Source organism: Alosa pseudoharengus, unplaced genomic scaffold, assembly GCF_046254945.1.
Source record: "Alosa pseudoharengus isolate Yale_2024_CS ecotype anadromous, Long Island Sound unplaced genomic scaffold, YU_APseudo_1.1 YU_APseudo_1.1_scf_19, whole genome shotgun sequence".
Lineage (NCBI taxonomy): Eukaryota > Metazoa > Chordata > Actinopteri > Clupeiformes > Clupeidae > Alosa > Alosa pseudoharengus.
In genome coordinates, this window is record NW_027468657.1 from 3,241,936 (window position 1) to 3,264,715 (window position 22,780).

At 41.2% G+C, this 22,780-nt stretch overlaps 1 long non-coding RNA gene across 2 annotated transcripts; it reads left to right on the top strand.

Moving 5' to 3' along the window:
• The first annotated feature begins 1,746 nt into the window (after window positions 1-1,746).
• On the top strand, window positions 1,747-13,855 carry LOC143132999 (uncharacterized). Of its 2 annotated transcripts, none has more exons than XR_012988397.1 (3): window positions 1,747-1,868; window positions 2,196-2,293; window positions 13,731-13,855. It is a non-coding gene; the product is annotated as an uncharacterized LOC143132999 (long non-coding RNA). The 2 variants fall into 2 exon arrangements; XR_012988396.1 differs by lacking the exon at window positions 13,731-13,855 and adding an exon at window positions 3,204-3,287.
• Window positions 13,856-22,780: the final 8,925 nt, after the last annotated feature.

The window sequence follows — 22,780 nt, forward strand, 5'->3', positions numbered from 1 at the left end:
GCCAAATGCTGTGTGTATTGGCCTACTGTAAGCGGGTGTGTTGCAACAATAGTTGCTGTGGATGAGGGCGTGGTCCAGTCCCGTGATCTGTGGTGTTGGGGTGGATGCAGCAGCACACCTGTGCTGCATTTGTTAATGAGGGATGGGATAAATGGCTAAGGTCTTTGTTGAACAGCAGGAAGGGACAGCGTACTGCTGAGTTTAGAACCAACGGCTGCCGTGCTGGGACGTGGGCAATCCTTTTAGCGTCGGTGTGGTTGACCAATCATTCGGGGTAAGTGCCATTAGGCCTAAATTAGGGAGTTTGTGCCCTGTTAGTGCGATCGCTGTTCTGTTTTATGTCCTTCGTTGAACCCCACGTCCGGCAGCAGTGGTGACGGAGTCAGCAGTAATTTGGTGATTTAATGTATTAATCCTGTGTTCTTTGTACTTTTTCCGGGGAAGTGTAGGCCTACTCCCCGGCAGGTATATGTGTGAGAGGGGGGAGAGAAAACAAACGCTCCTTCTGGTGCTGAATAATTTAATTTGAGCCTTGGCGGTGGCCGGGAATGAGGGGGTGATATACGTAGCCTTTGTGAAGTATTTATTGTTGCAGTGTTTGCACAGTGGTTTCTGTACCTTCGTTTTTATGATTGAATTTGTGATTAACTGTGTTATGAGATGAACTGTCATTTCCATTGAGCACGTGTGCACTTTCTATGTGTAATTATCTGCTAACTTATATAACCTGTTTTATCCCGGTGGTCCGGCATAGTTGTTACTTAAATTCATGTAGCCTAATTATTTATGACTCAGCACATAGCACTTTACAACAGCCAGAGTTCTGGAGTGATTGCTCTCTCCCCAAATGTTTTTACTTTCTAGGTGAAATTTATTGTACAATAAACCTATTTTCTATATAGCTAGTAGACTGGTGTTTTCCTTTGCTCAGTGCCCGTGTTCAAATAAAGAAACCTGCAGGGGGCAGTGTATTCCGCTGTAGCCCCTTTACACTACCACTCAGCTACGAGTAGAGAAATAATTCCCCCTGTTTGTATTCACTCCAAGTTGGCCTACCATAACTTCCCAACTCTGCACTGTAGCCCATAAACTGCATGACAGGCTATTTATATTTTCTCTCTAAAATCTCTAAAATAACCAAATGCATTTTTTCAACTTTATGAAGAAGAGTTACGCACTATAGGCTACTTGGAACGCACACATTTTGTTTGCGCAGGAGAGAGAATGACAGCGCACAGGGCCATTGATTAGGCTACAGAACTTTAGCCTTGCTAGGGCTGTATAAAGTTGACCAAATTAATGGCTGTTGTTAGGCGTAAATAAAGTAGGCTACTTTGTTGTATTGTTTAGCTGACCAATGCACGAGCTTGCAATTATGAAACGGACTAATACTGTAACCCTTCCAACGTTGGGGGACGAATGTTGACATTTTCCCGTATTCTGCGTGAGAAACCCGGGAAATCTCCCATATTTTCAAAGCTCAATGTTGACAGCTATGCTCTGAAGTTCGCCTACAAAAAAGCTACCATCTATGCCCATATAAGGAGATCACCTGTTAAATTCTCGCGCAGGCCAGGGAGACGACGAAATCGGAGATGCACTGATGCAGACGTTTTCCTAAACGCACTTTTGTCTTCAACCTTCGAGTAGATATTATAATCAATGGTACGTGAAGATTTTTGCTACCCCAGAGCTAACTTGCAACTTGTTAGCAAGTTGGAGAAATCAAGTTAGACTCCAGAGGTCTATGATGGTCGGACGTGACAAACTCGCGTGCAGAAGACTGTCTAGATTTGGCGCCCAGTGTCAAACCAAGTGAAACGGTGTGTGGGTATGAAGGATTGTGCCACCACAAAAACCCAGAGAAGGTACATTAACATTTTGGTAATTTGCTAACGTTCTTGCATATTTTTAGACTCAATTGAACAACCTGACGAAGCAGCACATAAAGTTAGCTAGCTAGTTAATGTTAGCTACTTGTAAGTTACATCACTGGCTGTGCCGCTTGTATATAAAGCTAACGTTAGACAATTTAACGTTGCTAGCTTACTTTGTCTTATACAGCTTTAGTCTGTATGTTTTGAATGGTGTTAAGCCATGCTGTAGCCAAAATGCACGGAATTTTAAAATGTCTTTGGGATGTCCGTCAAGATGATGAAGCTAACGTTATTGCCACTGGTTTAAACTGGTTCCAGCTCAATGCCACTGAAAAGAGGCCGGCAGCTTCTTAAAAAATTGGAAGACTACGCTAGACCATCAGATCAAATTGCTGAACAAACAGCGTACCAAAATGGTAAGTATATTTTTCCCCACAATATGTTCTCACTTTAGTTTAACCTGCTATAAATTACAGCATATTGTAACAGGAGTGAAAGGGCATTCTTGTAACCCAGGTAAACTAGGAAGTAGCGTTGCTGCGGTCGAGGGATCGAGAAATAGGCAAGTCAGCATCTGCAGTCATGAATAACTTACCAGTCAACATTTCTTTTGCCATTAATAGAATCTGTAGCATGCAAATCAAATCAGCTATTAGCCTAACTGAAATAAAACCATGATATATCTAGGTATGGTGAATTATATGTGATGTGGGGCTATCTATCTATCTTTTAATTACAAAGGCCAAGGGAACTTTATCAGGATGCATAGTATCCTGAGTCCATTCAATAACTGGCCTTTAAAAATAAAAATCTGCCTGCCTCTATGGGATTTTAACATAGGGGGTTCCTTACTTATGCCTCCTGTATTTTAAGGAATAACATTTATTAATTTACGATACCTGGTTCATTCACAAAGAATATTGGTGTGTTTAAAGGTTGGATTTTTTCCTCATTTTTTTAATTGAGGCATTAAGATCAATTTCCAACAGATGATTTATTGTATTCCTCTTTTAGTCATTTCAGCCTGGTTGTCTTACCTTATGCACAGTGGATGGTTTTATAAAGACACCCCTACACCAATAAAAAGTTCATGTAGACTGTCACACAATGGTAAGTGGAACATTGGCCACAGCTTGTAACAACTTCATTTATTACCATTCTTTGCGTAGGGATGTGTACACAAGGATGTTTAACCTTGTGTAAGGTTAACTTGTGAATTACAACAGAAAGGAACACGTTTCAGCTAATCAAAATCAATGACTGGAACTGTCAGTTTCAGAGCTATTATTACCACACTGATAGATTGATTTTGCTTTTTATTAGCAGCCTACGTTATGCACTGTGTAACGCTCTGCGGATGGACAGCTGTGGAATCCGCAAAGGTCAAGAAGGCTTTTGTTACGAGGGCTGTATTTTGTGTATTTTGTTTTTGTTCTTGACAATTGTCAGTGTCTCTTGAGTGATCAGAGCTAAATGTTTTGGGCTAATTTAGATGTAATATTGAGTCATTGCCTTTGATTTACCGGATTGACCCTAAAGCACTCCTACTTGTTTACAAATCACTTAAAGGACAAATCCGGTATGAATTGATCCATAGCTCTTGTTGGAAATCACTGTGTGCTGTTCATAGGAAAAAGAAAATGTGGCACAGCCAATTCTGAGTTATGGACAGGGAAGTATAGCCCAGAGCCGTATAGAAGTACTTTTGGTATTCCTGACCTAATGCAGGGTAGCCGCGGGGTCTTAAAAGTCTTTAAACGGTCTTAAATGTCATGTTCCTTAAATTCTGTTGCCGAAGTCTTAATTTTTTAAACGAAGGTCTTAAATTTTAATTATACTAGCCTGCAAGCAAGGTGAAATGGGGGGAAAACAGCAACAATGTAAAAAATTCAACAGGGGGTTGCGTAACATCAGAGATTGTCTAATTTAGTGTTGCACGGTGCACCGATACTACAAAAGTGTCGCAATAGCTATTAGCAGTTGTCACAATACCTAATTTTATTAGTATCAATACTTTTAAGAATGACCGTGTTCTTGTTTGTGTGCACAAGGCATGCTTTTAGTGCCTCCTCCCCAGGCCTGTGGCTGTGTGTCTTTTCTCCTCACACACATATGCGCAGCTGTCGTGCCATAAACAGCGAGACATGGCTGCTAGTTTAGCTTAAGTGATTCTGTGGTAACACATAATAATAGGCTAATATCAAGTTGATTTGCTCACTTGCACCTCTCAACTTTGTGTTGCTAACCTACCTAGGCTATGAGATGTACGTAGGTCTACTATTGGGTTTAATGTCATTTAGAAATAGGCAGCGCAAACTTTTACATCTGGAGAGAGCTCCTTGCTAACTAATTCTGCTAGCTCAGGTCATGTATGTCATTCGTCATTAGTGCTAAAATCATTATTGAACATGATCCCTTCTATAAACTTGATAGTTTTTTATTTACATTTATTTTATCTAATGATAGACAACAATGAATTGCATCCACATATCCTTATACATTATGTGCAAGTCAACTATTATTCACTAGCCTAAAACCGTGAGACTGAAGGCTACAGTAATTACTCACGTATTTCTTAAAGTGACAAGCACTCAATTACACCTAGGCCTACACACCACATTAAAATTTGCCTAGGTGTAATAGTTTAAAAATAAATATTAAGTATTCAAATGACTAAATATGTTTAGCAATTAAGCAGATTAATAGTAATTATGCAGATTCAAAAATACTATACATTAACTGTACACTTTATATGAATTTGAAGGTATATGAAATAGAAACATATGAAATAAGCCATAATTTTCTGTGTGTGTGGAAAGAGTCAAGCAGAATCTAGGATGCCCACTGGTGTGAATGATAACACTATATTCAATATTACTGATGATGTCAAGGTGGTCTGGGCCCCCAAATCAAATACATTTTTTAAGAATTATCGAAGAAGTATCGAAATCGCTATTCTTGATGTGGTATCGGTATCGAAACAATAATTTTGGTATCGTGACAACTACACTAGTCTAATTTCTTGGAATTTGCGCAAACAATACTTTGGGTTTTCGCACCGACAGCAATGAATCAACATAATCAGTCGAAAGGAGAGGACAGCACATCATGGGGAAGTGTTGGTTTAATTGTGATTATGGATTTGATCTGGTGTTTTAAAACCGCATAATGGGTGTGATGTAAGTCTTAATTTTCGTGTAAGTGGTCTTAAAAAGGTCTAGTCTTATTTGGGGTGGTCAAACCTGGGGAAACCCTGTAATGGAAAGAAGATACCGAAGGCTTTTTTGCCATATTGAGTCAGCTTTACTTTCTTGTCCATAACTTGTCTAGGTTATGACACATTTTATTGTTCTTTGTCCTTTGGACAGTGCCTGGTGAGCTCGAACAACAAGGCTTTGAATCAGTTTACACCAGATTTGCCCTTCAATGAGACTGTGTGACATGTTGTTATGCGTTCTGACTATGGAGCCAGCTCCCAGATGACAAAAAAAAATTGCCCAAATTACTTTTTTGACATCAGGACTCTGAACTAAACTATTTTCAGATGCCCTTTTTTTTTTACACTGAATAGGCTTAGTCCAACCAAAACAAGGTTTTGCCTAGTGCAGGGGTATTCAATTAATCTTCAGCGAGGTCCAGTTACGGAAAAATTCCTCAAGCAAAGGTCCGGAGCATCATAATGTTTAACGTGCGTGTTTAGGCTATGTATATGTATGTATAATATTAGGATGGATGGATGGAGCCTAGTTGTAGATAAATAGATAGATATATAGATACTTTATTGATCCCCAAGAGGAAATTCAAGAAATAGAAGAAGATTGTAGGCCTAGGCCTAATGTCTGATGTGAAATAAAATAAGTAGCCTAAAAGGCAACATTCGAAATGAGGAGAAATAAGATAAGAGTATAGCTTAATTGGGGAGAAAAACTGAGTAGCCTTGGCTATTTTTAAGATCTTAACGTAGTGCTGGGCGGACCAAAAATGTATATCACGGTATTTTTCAAAATTCTTACGGTTTCAAGGTATATGACGGTATTTTTTTCCCCCATGCATAATCAGATGTTCACAGCATTTTCTACAGGTTGAGAATTGCTGCAGTACACTGACTAAGGATGGTCTATTTTACTGTCATGATGTAGAATAACTCCACACTAGTGGTAATGCAGTTTTGCATGGCCCCAGAAAATGATGCTGTTTACAAAGAGCCACTCATGATTCTAATGAAGAATCTAATCAGAATGCAAAGACAATTGCAGTCAAAATACAAAACTTTTACTGTGCAAATTTCACAAACATCTTGTATCAAACCAATACAAAAAGTAGTGTAACTTGCAATACTTATACTTTTTTGAAAATTATACAATTTAAAATAAAACCTCCCTGCTAATATGCTTACTCTGTCAAATAGGCCTATCAGAAACATGCCTTATTGTTATTGTGTGGTTTGCATGACGTTAGTGGTAGGCTAACGTTAACTTCATGTGGATGTGGATGTCTTGTTAGTTAGCCTGCCATGAGCTTCGGTTCGGTTCGCTAGGCAAAACATTAACAAAAAAGTTCGTTTTGGTGCACTGATGACAGTCAGGATAATTTCTAACTAGCCAGCGAGTATTGCTCAGTGCATGTCTATAACATGCTTTACTTGCTACCTGGATAATTTCAGCGAATATTCTTAAGGTGAGATGAATGATAAGAACATTAAACTTCACTGTGTTCGGTGGGTTGCTAACTAACGACATCACCTACTAGCCAGCTAGTTACAGCTGTTGAACAATCTCAATAGAATTTTCGTGACGGTAAATCCAGAAAGGGTTAAAGCGGAGCTAGTAATCAAGGATCTTTGGTAAATCCCTTTCAATGCAGTATCCCTTAACGTTTTTCCTTAACTAAAGAAACAATTTAATGTATCCTGTGCAACACCCTTAAATAAACCCCTTACCTAAGGAGAAATTAAGCCTTAAGGGTCATACTTCAGGGGAAAAACTTATGGTGTTTTGTGTTTACCCTCACTATGCCTCACAGTGGCACCGTGCGTGCGTGTGAAAAAAGTTCCGTCTGAAACACTGTCGCGTGGCGCAGCGTTCCAAACGTTGTGTAATCAAATACACCGGTATGGCGGTATATTAAAAATTCATATCATAACGAAAATATACACCGGTATACGGTGTGAACCGGTATACCGCCCAGCACTATCTTAACGTGAACTTAAAATAACATTTGAGCTGAGACAAGGATGGATATTCCACAGCTGGTTCCTTGAACCCATTAATCAGCAAGTTTAATTTATTTTTTTTATGTTGACCCGAAATCCTGGAAACCCAGGAATATCACGTTGTTGGGCAGTGAATGCATGTAGGCTTAACTAGATTGTGGTGGATCAATCATATTGCCTTCTTAAATCGTAAAATATTGTGTGGTCTCAGTTCACTGTTGAATGGGCCTAGCCTACCCTATGCTTGCTCAAAATATATGCTTTGTCTAGTAGAGGTGCTTCAAATTGGCGCTTAAATCGCCTGTCTCAGAATATATAGAAGAGGTCCAGGGCAATTCCGCGCAAAACTGTCACATCCATATTTAGTTGGCGTTACGGACGTGACAGTTTTGCGTGGTATTGCCCCCGTATCGTTATATAAAGCTCTGTTCTCGCTGTCTAGCTTTCTCCTCTTTGAGCAATCGATGATTTGTAAATAACTTACTTATCGTTAACTTAGATATCCATCTGATTGTTTCTCGTCCCGTCTCCTCTCCTCGCTCGTTTCAGGCTATCAGTCTCTTCTCCATAGGAGGCTACTTTACTCACTGACTCGACTTTATCAGAATTCACAGATTTCACTGGCTGAGTAGCAGCAAGCGAAATGATGGTTCCTGATAGGGGTGTAACGGTACACAGAAGTCACGGTTCGGTTCATACCTGGGTTCGGACATCACGGTTCGGTACAAGTTCGGTACAATGGAGGGAAAAGCAAAACAAAAATGCAGAAAGCATTTTTTTTTGTACATGTCTCAGGCTGTACCACCTAGTGTCATACAGTGTCTTCCCTGAGCTATCTGCAACAGCCTGAAGTGTGTAAGATGTAGGCTAAACAGTACAATAAGTACCCAGACTCCATCTGTAACTTGTAAACAAAATAAGACAATTAGCCATAAAACTGAAAATAGGCCTACAGCATCTCTTATTTCTGAAAGTGCAAATTACATAGAGAAATGATTTTTAAAAATCCACTTACAGTGGGTCCCCGTTAAAAATTGACACTTCATTCACGATCATGGTGAATGGTGAAATGTAAGTACAACTGCAGCCGCTTGGGGGCAGCATAGTCCGCTGTAGCGTTTCACGGTCGAACCAGACGGCACATTCGACAGCAAGGGCTGTGATTGGCCGAGTTTTCAGTGCGTTTCTCTGTGTTTTTAGCAGCCCCTGCAACATGCTAGTCCACTGTAGCCTAAGCCTTGTACATAATGTTAAACATAGTTTTGGATTCAGTGGCAAGATTTCTTGATTGTACAGTGTCTGTCTCAGTAATGTTTTAAAATGAGAGCTTCGTCAGCTGGCAGTAGGCTACTTTGTCGGTAGTCATGAGAAGTTCGCTTGCTAACAGAACATAAAAATGCTGCCCAGAAACCTTGTGAATAGTTCTGACACTAACGAGGTTGAAAATAGCCTTTGCCTACAGCATCTCCTTAACAGTAATGTTAACAAAATGACAGCATTCATATGACAAAGGAAAACGAATCCGGTCACTCAAGACTGTGCCGCAGCCGTGGGGCAGAAGACGCTTGGTGGCCGTCCACAACGTTATAAACTTAACCTAAATAGTCGGCTGCTGTAAGCTATAATCGGATTTTATTGTATACCCCTGTTGTCTCAATGATAATAACATCTCATTTCCGACTATATTTCAAAGTGTGCCGTTCATTTGCATTATTAACATAACATCGTATTTTGTCATTTTTGGCGAAGACATACATTCCGTTAGGGACATTGAACATATTTAACATTCTCTAACCATCGTGATTTCGAATTGGTGCAGTTGTCAGCACAAAAACTCATTTTATTCTTTTGCTCTTTTGCATTGCTCTATGCTGTTCTATGGTGCTTTCTGCCTCTTGGTTGCGCATGCATGTTTTCGTGACGTTTCATAGAAATCCATGTATAATGAGCGCATAAAACGACTTGTTTTGGGACATTAATCTAGGCTATACGTTAAGCTTTAAGGATTGTATGTCCTTAATTTATTTATATAGGCCTATTTAGGCTAGGCTACTCACGCAAACCCTGGATAGACTTGTATTGCCACACAACAATATTGGTGGGATTTGTTACATTAGCTTCAAAAGGCACCGCTTCAGAAAGCTGCACTGCTTGTGAAAGAAGGGGGTGGGGGAGGGGAGCTTGCAGCCAAGTGTCGGAAAAATGCATAGCCTACAACACAGAACCCGCTTCTCGCATTAGTCACTGCAGTAGACACTCTTCCAGCCTAATGACTTTCACACATTTTGAATGATTTACAGTATGCCTAGACACATTAGCGCTCCACGTGTAGAAACTGTGCAGAATAGGCTACAATGTGTGAATGATGCTCAATGATTTGCCAATAGCCTATAATAGTCTTATATAATAGACATTAAGCTACGTTAAGCTTTTTCACGTTAAGGATTGTATGTCCTTAATTTATTTATATATTTAGGCTACTTGCGCAAACCCTGGATACTTTTATTGCCACACAACAATATTGGTGGTATTTGTTACATTAGCTTCAAAAGGCACCGCTTCAGAAAGCTGCACTGCTTGTGAAAGAAGGGGGTGGGGAGGGGAGAAAGCTCGAGTAGCCGAGAGAGACGCCGAGAATGATCGGTTGAAAGCGGAGGTCAACAACCTCAAACGAGAGCTTCAACAACTCCGAGAGACCAGCCACTTGGAGAGCCACAGAGACATTTTACAGGAGATGAGAGCTGGAATTGGAGAACTTCAGGCGACGCTACGTGAGCAGAGAAGTTATTCGACGCCTGAGAGACCAATCCCCAGGTGCACCTCGACACCAGCTCCAGAAACGTCCTCCTTGCAGATGTCTCCATTGGCCCTCTCCGTCACACTCAACGACAGCATCCAAGTTCCTAGTCAACACGCAGACGTCCCGAAGACCACGCTAAGATTCACCAACAGAGCTACGGCCAAGAGGGCAGATACGGATGTCTGCTCTTCAGGTCCATCGTCACAGAGGAACACTATAAAGCCTGGAGCAAAACCACCAACTGGGATGGAGCGAAGGGCAAGCGAGCACTGCCGCAGAATGTGAAACACTTTGTGGTCTCAACACTACAACGAAAGTTCCCTGCTATGGGGAGGAGTGAACTGAAGGACTGCATCAATAAGATCAACGAATTCCTCCGCACAACACGCAGATCTTCCCAGGGATTCAACGTGCTTTAAATTTAGACTAGAATGTTGAATGTAGACTGTTCATTATTTCAATAAATACTATTTCTCTGAAGCACTTTCCCGACTTCGTCTTACTATAGGCTAAGCATATCATGGAGATAGAGTAGAAAACTGGATTTAACTAAACAAATGTAACTAGGCTACGTAAACTGATTGTTTACTCTAGGCTATGTTCCCCCTCTCAGGCTGTACAGTAGGCCTATTGAAAGTAGACTAATGAGCTTAGACACATTAGCGCTTCCAGCCTAATGACTTTCACACATGAATGATTTACAGTAGACACATTAGCGCTCCACGCAGTGGTGTAAATATAGTTGGTGCAGCAAGTGCAGTCGCACCAGGGCCTGTGACCTCCGTCGCTACCCCCGCAATGCAATTGCTGGAAAATTCTGTACCGGTCCTTTCTGACTACCTGCGTGCCTTTGACCAGGCCAAGGCTACAGCGCAGACACTCGCAAATAAATGGGGGTTCAGAGTACATTTACATACAGCATCGGAAGATGAACGCTTAACAAAGGCGAACACTATAACAGGGGGAATTAATTGGGCATGAATCATTGTGCTGAACGGTATTTGTCAATGAGCAGAAACACACACGACATTCAAACTATTGATAAGATGTACTGGTCTGTATCTATAGGCTAACATTGGACAAATAAATGACACTGACTCGCCATATCCTGACTCAGGAAAAAAAACATTTTCTTGCTTTGCCGCAAACTCAGCAATGAAATCATAGGCCAGTTTGCAGGAAGCCTAACGTCTTTTTCATAGAAGGGAGAGCCTAGTCTCTCCTGTGACATGGAGGTGCGCAAATCGTTTTTAATAGCCTGTTCAACTTCGAAAAGCTTCGTTCACCCGATGCCAGTCACTGATCGCAATTTCAAAGTTCGGAAAGCTTCATCTTTTTAAGTTTTAAGTGCAGTGGCCCCTATCTGCCCCCTTTCGAATTATATCTCAAGCCTATTATAAGGTCCAGTGTGTTATGTCCTGGGATTCGGATGTGCTCAAAAAGAAAAGAAAAAACACTTTTTTATAGATGGTTATGAGGAGCAATATGAGAGAGAAATTTGATGATCATTGATCGTTGTTTTGGGACGTTAAGCCTTTTCCATAGGCATCAGTGAAGGAGATTGAAGAATGACCATTTTTTTATACGAAAATATTTCTTAACTACAAAAACTCCGTGTCTAAAAACTCAGTGTCATTCAGACTCAACCCTCTTGTTGTTTTATTATCTTTTTCGTTGTCGTTTGAACGTTGGCAAGCAGGCATGTTGCGGTTGCAATTTAAGTGAAATTTCTACAGTAGGCCTACAACATGCTGTTAGGCTGGGCTACTGTCAATGTACTTGTACAGGTAAATGTTCAACAATTGCTGGTGTACAGGTTATATAATCAATTAGCTAAATCATTTGTCCAGCTGTTTAAACATTTTTCCGTGCTACATTCAAACGCAAAAGGTGCTTTGATATATTTTTCGTTTGAACGTCGGCAAGCAGGCATGCTTTGGTTGCAATGAATGAGGATAATTGCTTTTTTTTGCATTATTTTGAATATGACTTGCTCCAGTCTCAACAGCATGTACTTTTTCCACACGCTAAGTTCTAACACACATATCCCCTCTCGCTTTCTCTCTCTCCATCCCTGCACACGGTGCTTTCTTAAAGGAGCTGCACCATTTTACAACAATTGCATCTACATTTTCATATTAGAATGTTTTGTCAAGTGTAAGCTTAAACTACCGTGATCAATTTAAGTTCCCGTGCCCCCGCTGCGTCATGGAAGCAGTAAGTCAGTCGCATCAAAAATAGTAGTGGCACCCAAGTGACACCTTGTGGTTGTTTGTGTCAACTGCAGTTTGTGCCATTTCTGCCGAGAAAATGGGGATCGTGATTCCTGAAGGAACCCGTCCAAACTTAACAGGGACCCACTGTAAGCAAGACCTTCAACATCTGTGTTTAGTTGTATATGGAAGGGTCTACAATTTGCCTCAATATTTTTTTTTTATTGTGTGTAAAGTAATAATCTAGCCTACTAACTGTGAACATATCACACTATTTTGCCTTTTTTTAAAAACTAAATTGCTCCTTTCTTTTCATAAACAGACTACAACTAGAAGTCACGTGACTTTGCCCTTTGACGTTTACTCACCGTAGCATGGTTTGTTTATTAGCCTGGTTAGCGTTGTCACTTTATTTTACTGTCTATGCACTTAACACTACCAGCTCCTCATGTGAGAAGTTACAAGTTACCCCAACATAAAGGTAATTACCACGCGATTTACATAGCTTTCTGTCATTACGAAATCATTTAATTTAAGCCATAGGTTTTGGCCCTATTTGTATGGCTGCTGAAGCGCAGGGGAAGTTTTTTCCCCTCGTTTCAGTGATTGGTAGCCTACATCATCTGGGTGATGGCTTCGAATATGTGTAGCATTTTTTCCACTCGCATACCCAACAACAACTGCTGAACAACGCCGACACACAGTTTCATCTTATCCACCACTCTTTCACCTGTACTAAAGTTACTGTAAAGTGTAACTGAAGTTCTCAAACTTGCGATATTAAAGAGACCAGCGGATCCTCTAACTCTTGTGGGTCTAACCTTAGTGCTGCTAATGACTGACGGACTCGACCGACGACCTGACAAAAAAAACATAGGCGCCAATCAGAGCTTCAGAGCTAAGGCGAGGCTACAGATTAGCGTTAGGTGTCGCTAAAGAACTCCCCTAACTCTCGCTACTTAACAGTAATTGCGCATGACATTAATTAATGCGCACACGAGTTTTATGTATTTTTATACCGTGTATTCTCCGTGTAAATTCATGCACCGAACAGTGACACCCGTACCGTTTCGGTTCAATACGAATACATGAACCGTTACACCCCTAGTTCCTGAAGCTCCTGAAGTAAATGCTGTTATCCTAACCAACTAAACATTTAGCGCAGCTTTGAAATCTTATGTGAAAATCTAAATTAGGCTATTATGGTCTGGGTCCGGATAGGATCACGTCACGGTCCGGACTCGGACCGCGGTCCGCCATTTGGTGATGGCTGGCCTAGTGGTAAGCTGGATAGGGGTTAATCCTAGCCTGACGATACAGTTTACTCACTAGATGAGGTGAGGGAATTCAACAAACTTGTTTAAGCTTGACAAATATATCAATAAAATCTGTTTTTCAATTGGGCAACATATAGCAAAAATGTGAGTGGTAGCTATCACATCCCCCATTCTGTGTTTAAGTGATTAATAAGATGTGTCTGATCTTTGTGCTGTATCAAAATTCCCACAGTTATGAAAGCAGACGGTCAAACCAATGTCTTACTTTGTATTTTTGAGTGGCTCACAAACTAACAATGTTCTATTTTCTGCTCTTCTCTCCCTCCTCCCTTTGGTTGGTTCCACCACCAGGATAAAAGACGCAGATTGACCAGCCCACGCTTTCATCCACCATTGTACACAGTATGGCACGCTTTGGCACAAGTTCAGTTTGTTTATGTTATTGTTTATTAGTTCATTTCTCCATGTTGTATGATTTATAGATAGTCTCAAATTGTCATTGTGCAGTTGGTCCGTACAACGCAATTTGCTTGTGCAGCTTTTAAAAATAATACTCACATACACACTCACACACAAAAAAAATAAAATAAGAATACACATTATAAAAAGAACATATCAAGGCATTAACATGGTTCCATTGCTTGAAGTCCATTTTAAAGTGCATCTGTGCAAGCTCCCATTGCTTAAAGTCAATTTTTAAAGTACAACTGTTTTGCTTTGTTTTATAAAATAAAAGTTTGAAATGCTATGGAGTGCCCTGTTTTTTGACCCTCAAACTGATATCTCAATTGTAACTCCTACTTCTCAACAGTTTCTCATTGCAATGTCTCCTCATTTGCTCTATTATTTCTCCTAAGGAGAAACAAGTTGTAAATGAGACTACACTCAGACATATAAGAGATCTCCAGTATTTCTCCTGCTTCTCAAACTAGTATCTTTTATGTGACTCCATCTGCTCTATTATTTCTCCTAAGGAGAAACAAGTTGTAAGTGAGACTACACTCAAACATATAAGAGATCTCCCGTATTTCTCCTGCTTCTCAAACTAATATCACTTATGTGACTCCTACTTGTCTTATTGCTATGTGTCTCATCTTTTGCTTGTTTTATTTCTCCTAAGGCCAAATTAGGAGAAATAATTGTGACAAAAGTAATACTTAAATGATCCTTAAAAGAGAATCACCGTTTTGTCTCTTTAGCAACAGAAGGGATACAAATGAGAAGCAAAAGTTTCCTCTGGGTTAGGCTGTTATGCTAGCTCAGCCTTTAAATATGCTGTTATTTTAGTCATGTGGACTTGATTAAACGGGTAAAGATAATTAATAAACTGCTTATTTCTTACATGACTGAAGCAGTAGCCTAGGTTCAACAGTGGTGTTTGAGGTTGCTGTGTTAAGTTCAGCTCAAAAATCAGTTTATTTTGACTTACGGGAGTTAGCCTAACTGAGCTGTAGGCTATAGCACATAAGCCTATTGTGTTTTCATTTATTTTGTGATTATATAATCAAATGACACTGATGATAACTTGAAATAGAAGGACAGAAGATAGGTGATTGATGTCCACAAGCACGAATTTCACGAGACAAATTAGAACAAACTGTTCCGGTAAAAATAGCCTAATCTTGCCATGTTTAAAATGCTGCACTTTTTCCCTTCATAGCCTATCTCTGGCAATTCATTTTTGGATGACTGTAGATAGTTGTATTTTAGCCTACGTCTTCGTAGACAGTAGGCTACACCATTAGGCCATCTTGAGAATAAAATACTTCACAGCTGCTAACGATCATCCTCCACAACCACGAGGATAGGTAGGCTAAACGGTCATTCTTCGCCTTTTTGCTTCTTATTGTAAAACCAACTGTTAGGGCCTACACAAGTGGTCGGCATCCCGGTCAATATTTGATATTAAAATGTCAATTTTGAAGCTATTTGTAACTATGTGTAGCCTATGCAACCCGACTGTTGTAGGCTTGCCTACCACTCTAGTTGTAAACAAACGGTCACATGATATTATGACGTAGGTGCAAAACCTTAATTATTGCATGTGGATGTTGTTATGCTATGTAGGCTACTTTTTTGCTGACCAATACACGGACATAAAACGGACAAATATTGTTCACGAGTGAATTTTTTTTTTTGCGGGGGGGGGGTGTGAGATGGGTGTGCGTACCATAGCATTAATTCCTGCAGGCGCCCCTGAGTAGAGGTGCGTCAAATTTGCGCTTTTAAAAATCGTCTGTCTCAGAATATGTAGAAGAGGTCCGCGCAAAACTGTCACATCCATATTTAGTTGGCGTTACGGACGTGACATTTTTGCGTGGTATCGCCCCCGTATCGTTACATAACCCAGATAGCAAAGGGGCGTTGAATCCACGTTTGTTTGAAGCGGCAGAGGTTGATTCAACGTGGATTCAACGCCCCTGTGCTATCAGGGAAAGCTCTGTTCTAGCTGTATAGCTTTCTCCTCTTTGAGCAATCGATGATATGAAAATAACTTACTTATCGTTAACTTAGATATCCATTTGATTGTTTCTCGTCCCGTCTCTCCTCGCTCGTTTCAGGCTATCACTGAGTCTCTTCCCCATAGTAGGGGAAAGGGGACAATTTATTTATTGTGCGATCTACTGGATATGAAAAACACAGAATCACTGTAATGTTGGCGTGTCTTGCTGATGGGACCAAACTCCTGCCTTATGTGATTTTGAAACCCAAGACTATGCCAAAGGAGACGATGCCAGCTGGCATTATCGTACGTGTCCAGGAAAAGGGCTGGATGGACACTGACCTGGTAGTGGACTGGCTCAAGGTAGTGTGGGGCAGGCGCCGCGGTGTGCTTCATAAGAAGAGAAATATGCTCGTTTTGGATGCATTCCGCGGACACTTGACAGAGCCCGTCAAAACTCAGTTGCGGAAAATGAACGGCGATCTAGTGATCATACCGGGGGGGGGATGACAAGACGGCTACAGGTATTGGATGTAGTCGTCAACAAGCCATTCAAGGATAATCTGCGCAAGAGGTACACTGAGTGGCTCCTGTCAGGCGATCACTCACTGATGCCTACTGGAAAACTTCAGAAGCCAGCTGTGCATCTGCTCTGTTCTTGGATCCTCCAAGCATGGGATGCCATAAGCCAGGAGAGCATCATTTATGGATTTAAAAAATGCTGCTTATCAAATGCCCTTGATGGGAGCGAAGATGACATTCTGTGGGAGAGGCTCGTGGAGCATCATAGTGATGACAGTGAGAGTAAGCATAGCGAGGCAGGGGATCTCTGTGAGGAATAGGCCTAGTTTAATGTGCAGTATAAAGACCCATTTGCACTGCTGTTCTTATTGCAACCCCCGTTTTACCCAGTGGTGCAAATAACTGACATGTCCAAAAGGGCCTTCATGAAATGCTTTGCGAGACTGTTCATACACATTTTAACGGGCAAAGTTGAAGAGCTACTGTCCGTTATTGTTTGTGCAAATAATATGCTGATTCATGTTCCCTTGCATTTTGCAACTATGAGGTCCATGGTTAAGCTCAATCTTTTGACGCAATCTTTTGATTTTCACCCAGCCTAGTCCATGGTAGGCGCCTGATAGAAATATTGTTTAATTTTGCGATTGAGATATCCACACACTGGTGCCCCCCCCTGCGACGTGTTCGCCCCCCGGTTTCAGAGCTATTCTAAATGCAAAAATGCATAGAGGGAGTTATGACAAAACCGTGACTGTTAACAAACTATAAGCTATATAAGGTAGGCCCTATGCTAGGCCTATTACACAATACAAATGCTGGCGACCCAAATAAAATCTCCTTTGGAACCAATGGCTTACACCTTACAGTATCAAGCTCTTGGCGAAAAGTTAATAGTTTTGCATATTAGTAATACATTTCACGTAGCTGTGTGAATCACGGAAAGGGTGAATGAAGCGGACACTTCTAAATGGAACCCAACCCACTGTACAGTAGCTCAAGGTCTGTGGCTAAAGCAGTCATAATGAAAGCGTTATCATTGTTTGGATACTTCACACACACGTCTTTTTTTAATCGCATAGACTACAACTACCAAGCTGGAATCAAAGCACATCGACTCCCCTCTCACACCCTAAACACGCACTTCGAACAAACAAAAAGCGTCTCAGTCTCACGGAATAGCCATAGGCAAAACTGTATCTGACCGGTGTAATGTTGGTACTAAATCATCCATTGTAAAGAATGATTTTTGTAGCACGTGCAACAAATATGTGTAGGTACAGCCCTGCCCTGAATACATCTCAACGCTCTAAAACATGGTTTAAATGGAGATGTAGATCATCACGGGTGCGTTAATAAATCTACATTGCGGCGAGTTGACACAAATTATTCACTTTGACAAATTTATGTAGTTTCAGTTACTTTACTTTGAGCCATGCTCTTCCTTACTTGAATCGCCTTTGAAAATAGATTGAAGTAGCCTACCCAGACGGCACACATAAATCTTACCGATGTCGGACCGATGAATGCCGTTACTAGAAGACATGCATAGGAAGCGTTTGCTCATTGGCAAGACATCGCCGGGATGTCGGCAAATCATCGAAAACGACAATGAGCCAATGTTTCAACAACTCATCAAAGCTATGCCCACCCCCGGCTTATACAACCTTTATTTATTTAGGTCGGAACTTGAGATTGCACATTTTACACTAGGCTATAAATGATTGAATGATGATGAATGATTTGACTTTGACTTTAGATCTATAAAGACACAAGAAAGATGCCAGAAATATTTTCAATTCATTTTATTGAATGTTTAAAAAAGTCTGAATGATGAAAAAATGCTGTTAGAAATGTTCCCCCAAAAATCAGGTTCTTCTCCTGCAAGAGACAAAAACAACAATTAATTCACCGCAACACTTTCATCTTTAAAGTCTACCCTTACCGATTGCTGTTAATGAATTTTCATAGATGCAGAGAACCACTACCGAGCTCGGAGAAATAGATTTCAAACCCATTAGCATTACCTCAGCTGATATTTCAATCAAGCAGAGGCGAGCTAATGCAGTTAACGTTACTTTGCTAGCGCGCTAACGCCGGCCAAAACACGCACTCTGGAAGTGACTAGAGAAAGTTGGGACTGAAACGTAGCCTACATTTGCTTTGGGAACTTCGGCTGATGCATATATCTGTGCATTTCCTCTGTGCAAAGGCGTTATGATGACACGACCAGCAGGTTAGCTCAGCCAAGACAGTAACGTTAATAGCCTAGCTCCCACTCCTCTCCATACAAAAACGACAGCCTTTCCTGGGTTAAGTCTCACGGTCAAATAATAACTTGCTATTCTTACACCCAAGCATGGATGCTGTAGTGTTAACATTTCGCCATAGCCGCTAGCTAGGTTTAACATATTTTCCAGTGTTAGCTCAACTAGCTAACGTGAATTAGTTCACAACGAAGTTGTAATTACCCCAAAACAGCTCTTTAAGTAATAATGTACACCAAGTTATGGCTTAGCCTAGCAGGCAAATAAACAGTCATACATTGCCTATTTTCTGACAATTTACATGAGTGAATTTACCAACCTGAAAATCGCTGCTCCGGGAGGCTGATCTGACGTGCCTGGCTGCCTGCTACACACGCAAAAAAAGAACAGATAGAGCGGGATCTGCTTTGGGTAGTAGGAACGATCAAAAGCCAACATACATGGAAGCTGGGGTAAAAAAAAACAGATAGCGGGATCTGCTTTGGGTAGTAGGAACTATCAAAAGCCAACATACATGGAAGCTGAGGTAAAAAAAACAGATAGCGGGATCTGCTTTAGATAGTAGGAACGATCAAAAGCCAACATACATGGAAGCGACTTCAGGCCAATACCCCTGCGACATTATTATATGGGAGGATTCCATACTGATCTGAAACCGACATCGGGCAGATGTATGTGTGCTGTCTGGGTATATGGGTGTTTGGGAATGAACGTTGACTCAGATGCTTTTTGAGACTTTGAGCAGAAATGTCCCAGCCCGGTGTTTAGGATGCATCATAGACAGGTTATCTTTCAGGTAGCCTATATATTTTCCATTAAAAAAACATCACGTAGCGAACGTGTTGTGGCTAACTCACTTAGCTCCTGTTAGTAGCCTAGGTTATGGTCATAAGCAAATGAGATGACAGTCGAAAGATACAATTAGTGCTGTTATCAATTTGCTTGGTAGCCTATAAACGCATTTATGGTTTTCTACAAATACATCAAATCAAATTGGCCTCCATCACTCAACCATGCTAACGGTAACATTATTTTACCTACTTCTGCTATTGATAGGATTAACGTAGCCTACCTGCAGTAAAAAACAAGCATGTCCGATAAACATTCTCAGATTTATTTCGGCTTCAAGAGGAAATAGGAATTACGTGTCATGCAGAAATCATCCTACCCTTAGACGTTCTCTGCGGCAAACTACTGTACAGTCTTGTCCTTGTAGGAAGCGTAGTGTCTTTCCAACCCACTTTAGATTAACTTCCAACGAAATTAAGTCTCACTGCAACGATGCGCCATCTAGTGGACAAACGACTACGTGACTCCAATACTGGAAATGCAGCCAAATTATTATTATGATGAATATTTGGTTTTCCTTTAATCCTACTGAATTTGTAATTATGTATCGGCCATTCTAATTGCCGATACTGATGGTATACGTGCCTGTGTGTGCGTGTGTATATGTGTGCACCACCATCTACAGGCCAATGAGTGTACAGTCACTAAATGTACACATAACTTATTTTTTTAGACCCCCCCATGGATGAAATTCTACGAAACTTGGCATACCCCCAGAGAATGTCAGGATAATCATACACATAAAATTTGGTGCAGTTCTGAACGTCTTTACTGAAGAGAGGGGCGATTAAAGCAGAATGATATATTGCATTTTCTACCGGGGGGGTGCAAATCACAAATGAGTGATTATGGGCTAGGTTGATGTGGGCCCTTGAGACCAACATACCATAAAAATTTCTTCATCCTCGGTGCCACGGTTCAGGTAGTTATTTAGGAAAAACTGCATTTTTTGGGTTTCGGGGGGCCCAGCGCGGAGGGGAAGTGGCCCCCGGGGACCAAACGAAATTTTTCCGTAAAAGTCTAGTGGGGCTACATACCCACCAAATTTCATGTGCCCCGGTGTTTCGGTGCCCCGGGTATCGTTGACCAAAATTTCAGGAAGTAGATGACGAAAAAAAAAAAAAAAACTTTGACAATCCCTATATGACCGCTTCGCTAGCGGCGGTCATAATAAAATGTGTAATTTGGACGTTTTCTTTATAGCAGTGTGAAACATTGCATATTAAGGATGTAAACTAGCCCAAACACTCAAATTTGATCAGGGGAGATGTGTTATGTGCAGGTTAACTGAACTGCATTTCCCAGAATGCAACAGATATATCAAGTGTACACCAGCAGATGTATGGCGTTAAACGACTCCAAGTTCACAGCCAAACCCACGCATAGCTGTGTCTGTGTATTATTTGAAGTGCACTACACAACATAACAGCCTCCACCTGCAATGATGTGAGTGCACTACACAACATAACAGCCTCCACCTGCGTTGATGTGAGTGCTGCCACACTGTAAAACTAGCCCATCCATGTAGGGGCGGACACGGATGGTACTAGCCCCTCTGCGGTAGTTGCCGACCAGGGGAGTATCAGGCTGAAACTTACTATGCCAGTTCAAACAAATAATTCTATACCGGATGGTGCGTTGCCCGGGTCAACAAGGTACCTAGACCTAGTGTCGGGGTCTGCACTAGCGTCCGTCGAGCCAGGGCCCCAAACCTTTGGAAAGAAAGGTAATTTCTTCTTTAAAGGGGGGAGATGTGTTGTTATGTGCAGGTTAACTGAACTACATTTCCCAGAATGCAACAGATATACTAAGTGTACAGATCAGCAGATGTATGGCGTTAAACAACTGTTGGTGAATCTGCCTTTCCGTAGCCAGATGTGTAATCTGTGCTCTGAGGGGTTCGTTGGGAGCGGCACAGTGGCATGCTAGGCGCAAACACCCCGGAAGGAGGTTTGTGGCCCACTACTCTGTGGCCCTCAGACTTCCGAGTCCTTCATGGACTGCGAACGAGTTTCAAGTACTGCGGTCGCCACTTGCTAGGATCCCGGGTAGGCTTCCTGAGACTCCCATCCTGGTCTCGTTGCTCCCCAGGAAAACGAAGCAGCACATAGTGGCAATGCGGCGTGCCCTTGTGTGACGCTGAGGTATTGTAAGTGATGGCAACAATGGCAGGGTGCCGGACCCAGCTGTGATATATAAAATTAGTATATCGTATGTATCGAGTATTTTATTGTCATACACTATCCAAACGGTAGCCGAGACTTGCCCTAGTTTCGTGTTTAAAACAATCTCCGGTAGCTTTCTCCCTCTCCCTCAGGCAGTAACGTAAGTGACTGAGGGGTAAAAAAAAACAAAAACACTCGCGTCACACACTCACAAACCGCGCGACCATTAGTTCTGAAAGGGAACTTCATCTTTTAGTTTTTTCGATTTGCAGCGCGAACACCGGCATAGACAGTGCAAGACAAGTGAACTACGAGTTTAAAATGGATTAACAGCTTGTTCCTAAGAGCCAGTTAGCTATAGGGTGGCCATACGTTCGAATTTAGGCCGCCCCGGACATATTGATTTTAATAGCCCTGGACGCTCATTTGTCCTCCTTTTTGGAGTTGCGCTGGGCATGTAGAATATTTGCTCAGACGCAGCATCGTTTCACAAACTATGGACGGGAAGACTGCTGGTCAAATTATGCGCAGTGCTTCTGTCACTCGTCTGATAATTTGCTGTGCAATTTATGAAGGAACCACGGACTGACAGAAAAAGAAAACAAACATAAATCAGGAGGAAATACATGTTAAGTTGATCTGTTTGCATCTGTGTTGCTGGCCTAGCCTATAGGGAAGAAATATAGTTATAATACCTGTAATATCGGTCAGCAGCTTGCTTGCCAGCGTTTCCCAGTAGGCCTACTTCGCAAAAGTTGTGAAATATAACCGCATATTTTTTGAATGTTGGCGACAGGCTAGCCTACATAAAAAAAAGTGTGTTCATAATACCTGCGTGCTTGAGATGAAACCAGCAGGATGATGCGAGGAGGACTTGTCTCTTAATTAATTTAAAACAAGTCAATGGTTTTACAATGTTTCAGTCAAGCTTTGGTTGGTTTAGATACAACTGGTATGCAAAATGTAAAGTAGTGGATTAACTTTAATTTGCTGTGCTGCATATGGGACAATAGATGCACATAGTAAATTATATAAAGTAGGCCTAATAAAATATTTAAATAGCTTAGTCTAACTCTGAAAAAAATATTAAAGGGAATCCAGTCCAGTGCACATGTCTTTGGCAAGTAGCCTAGGCAGACACAGACACAGGTGAAGAAC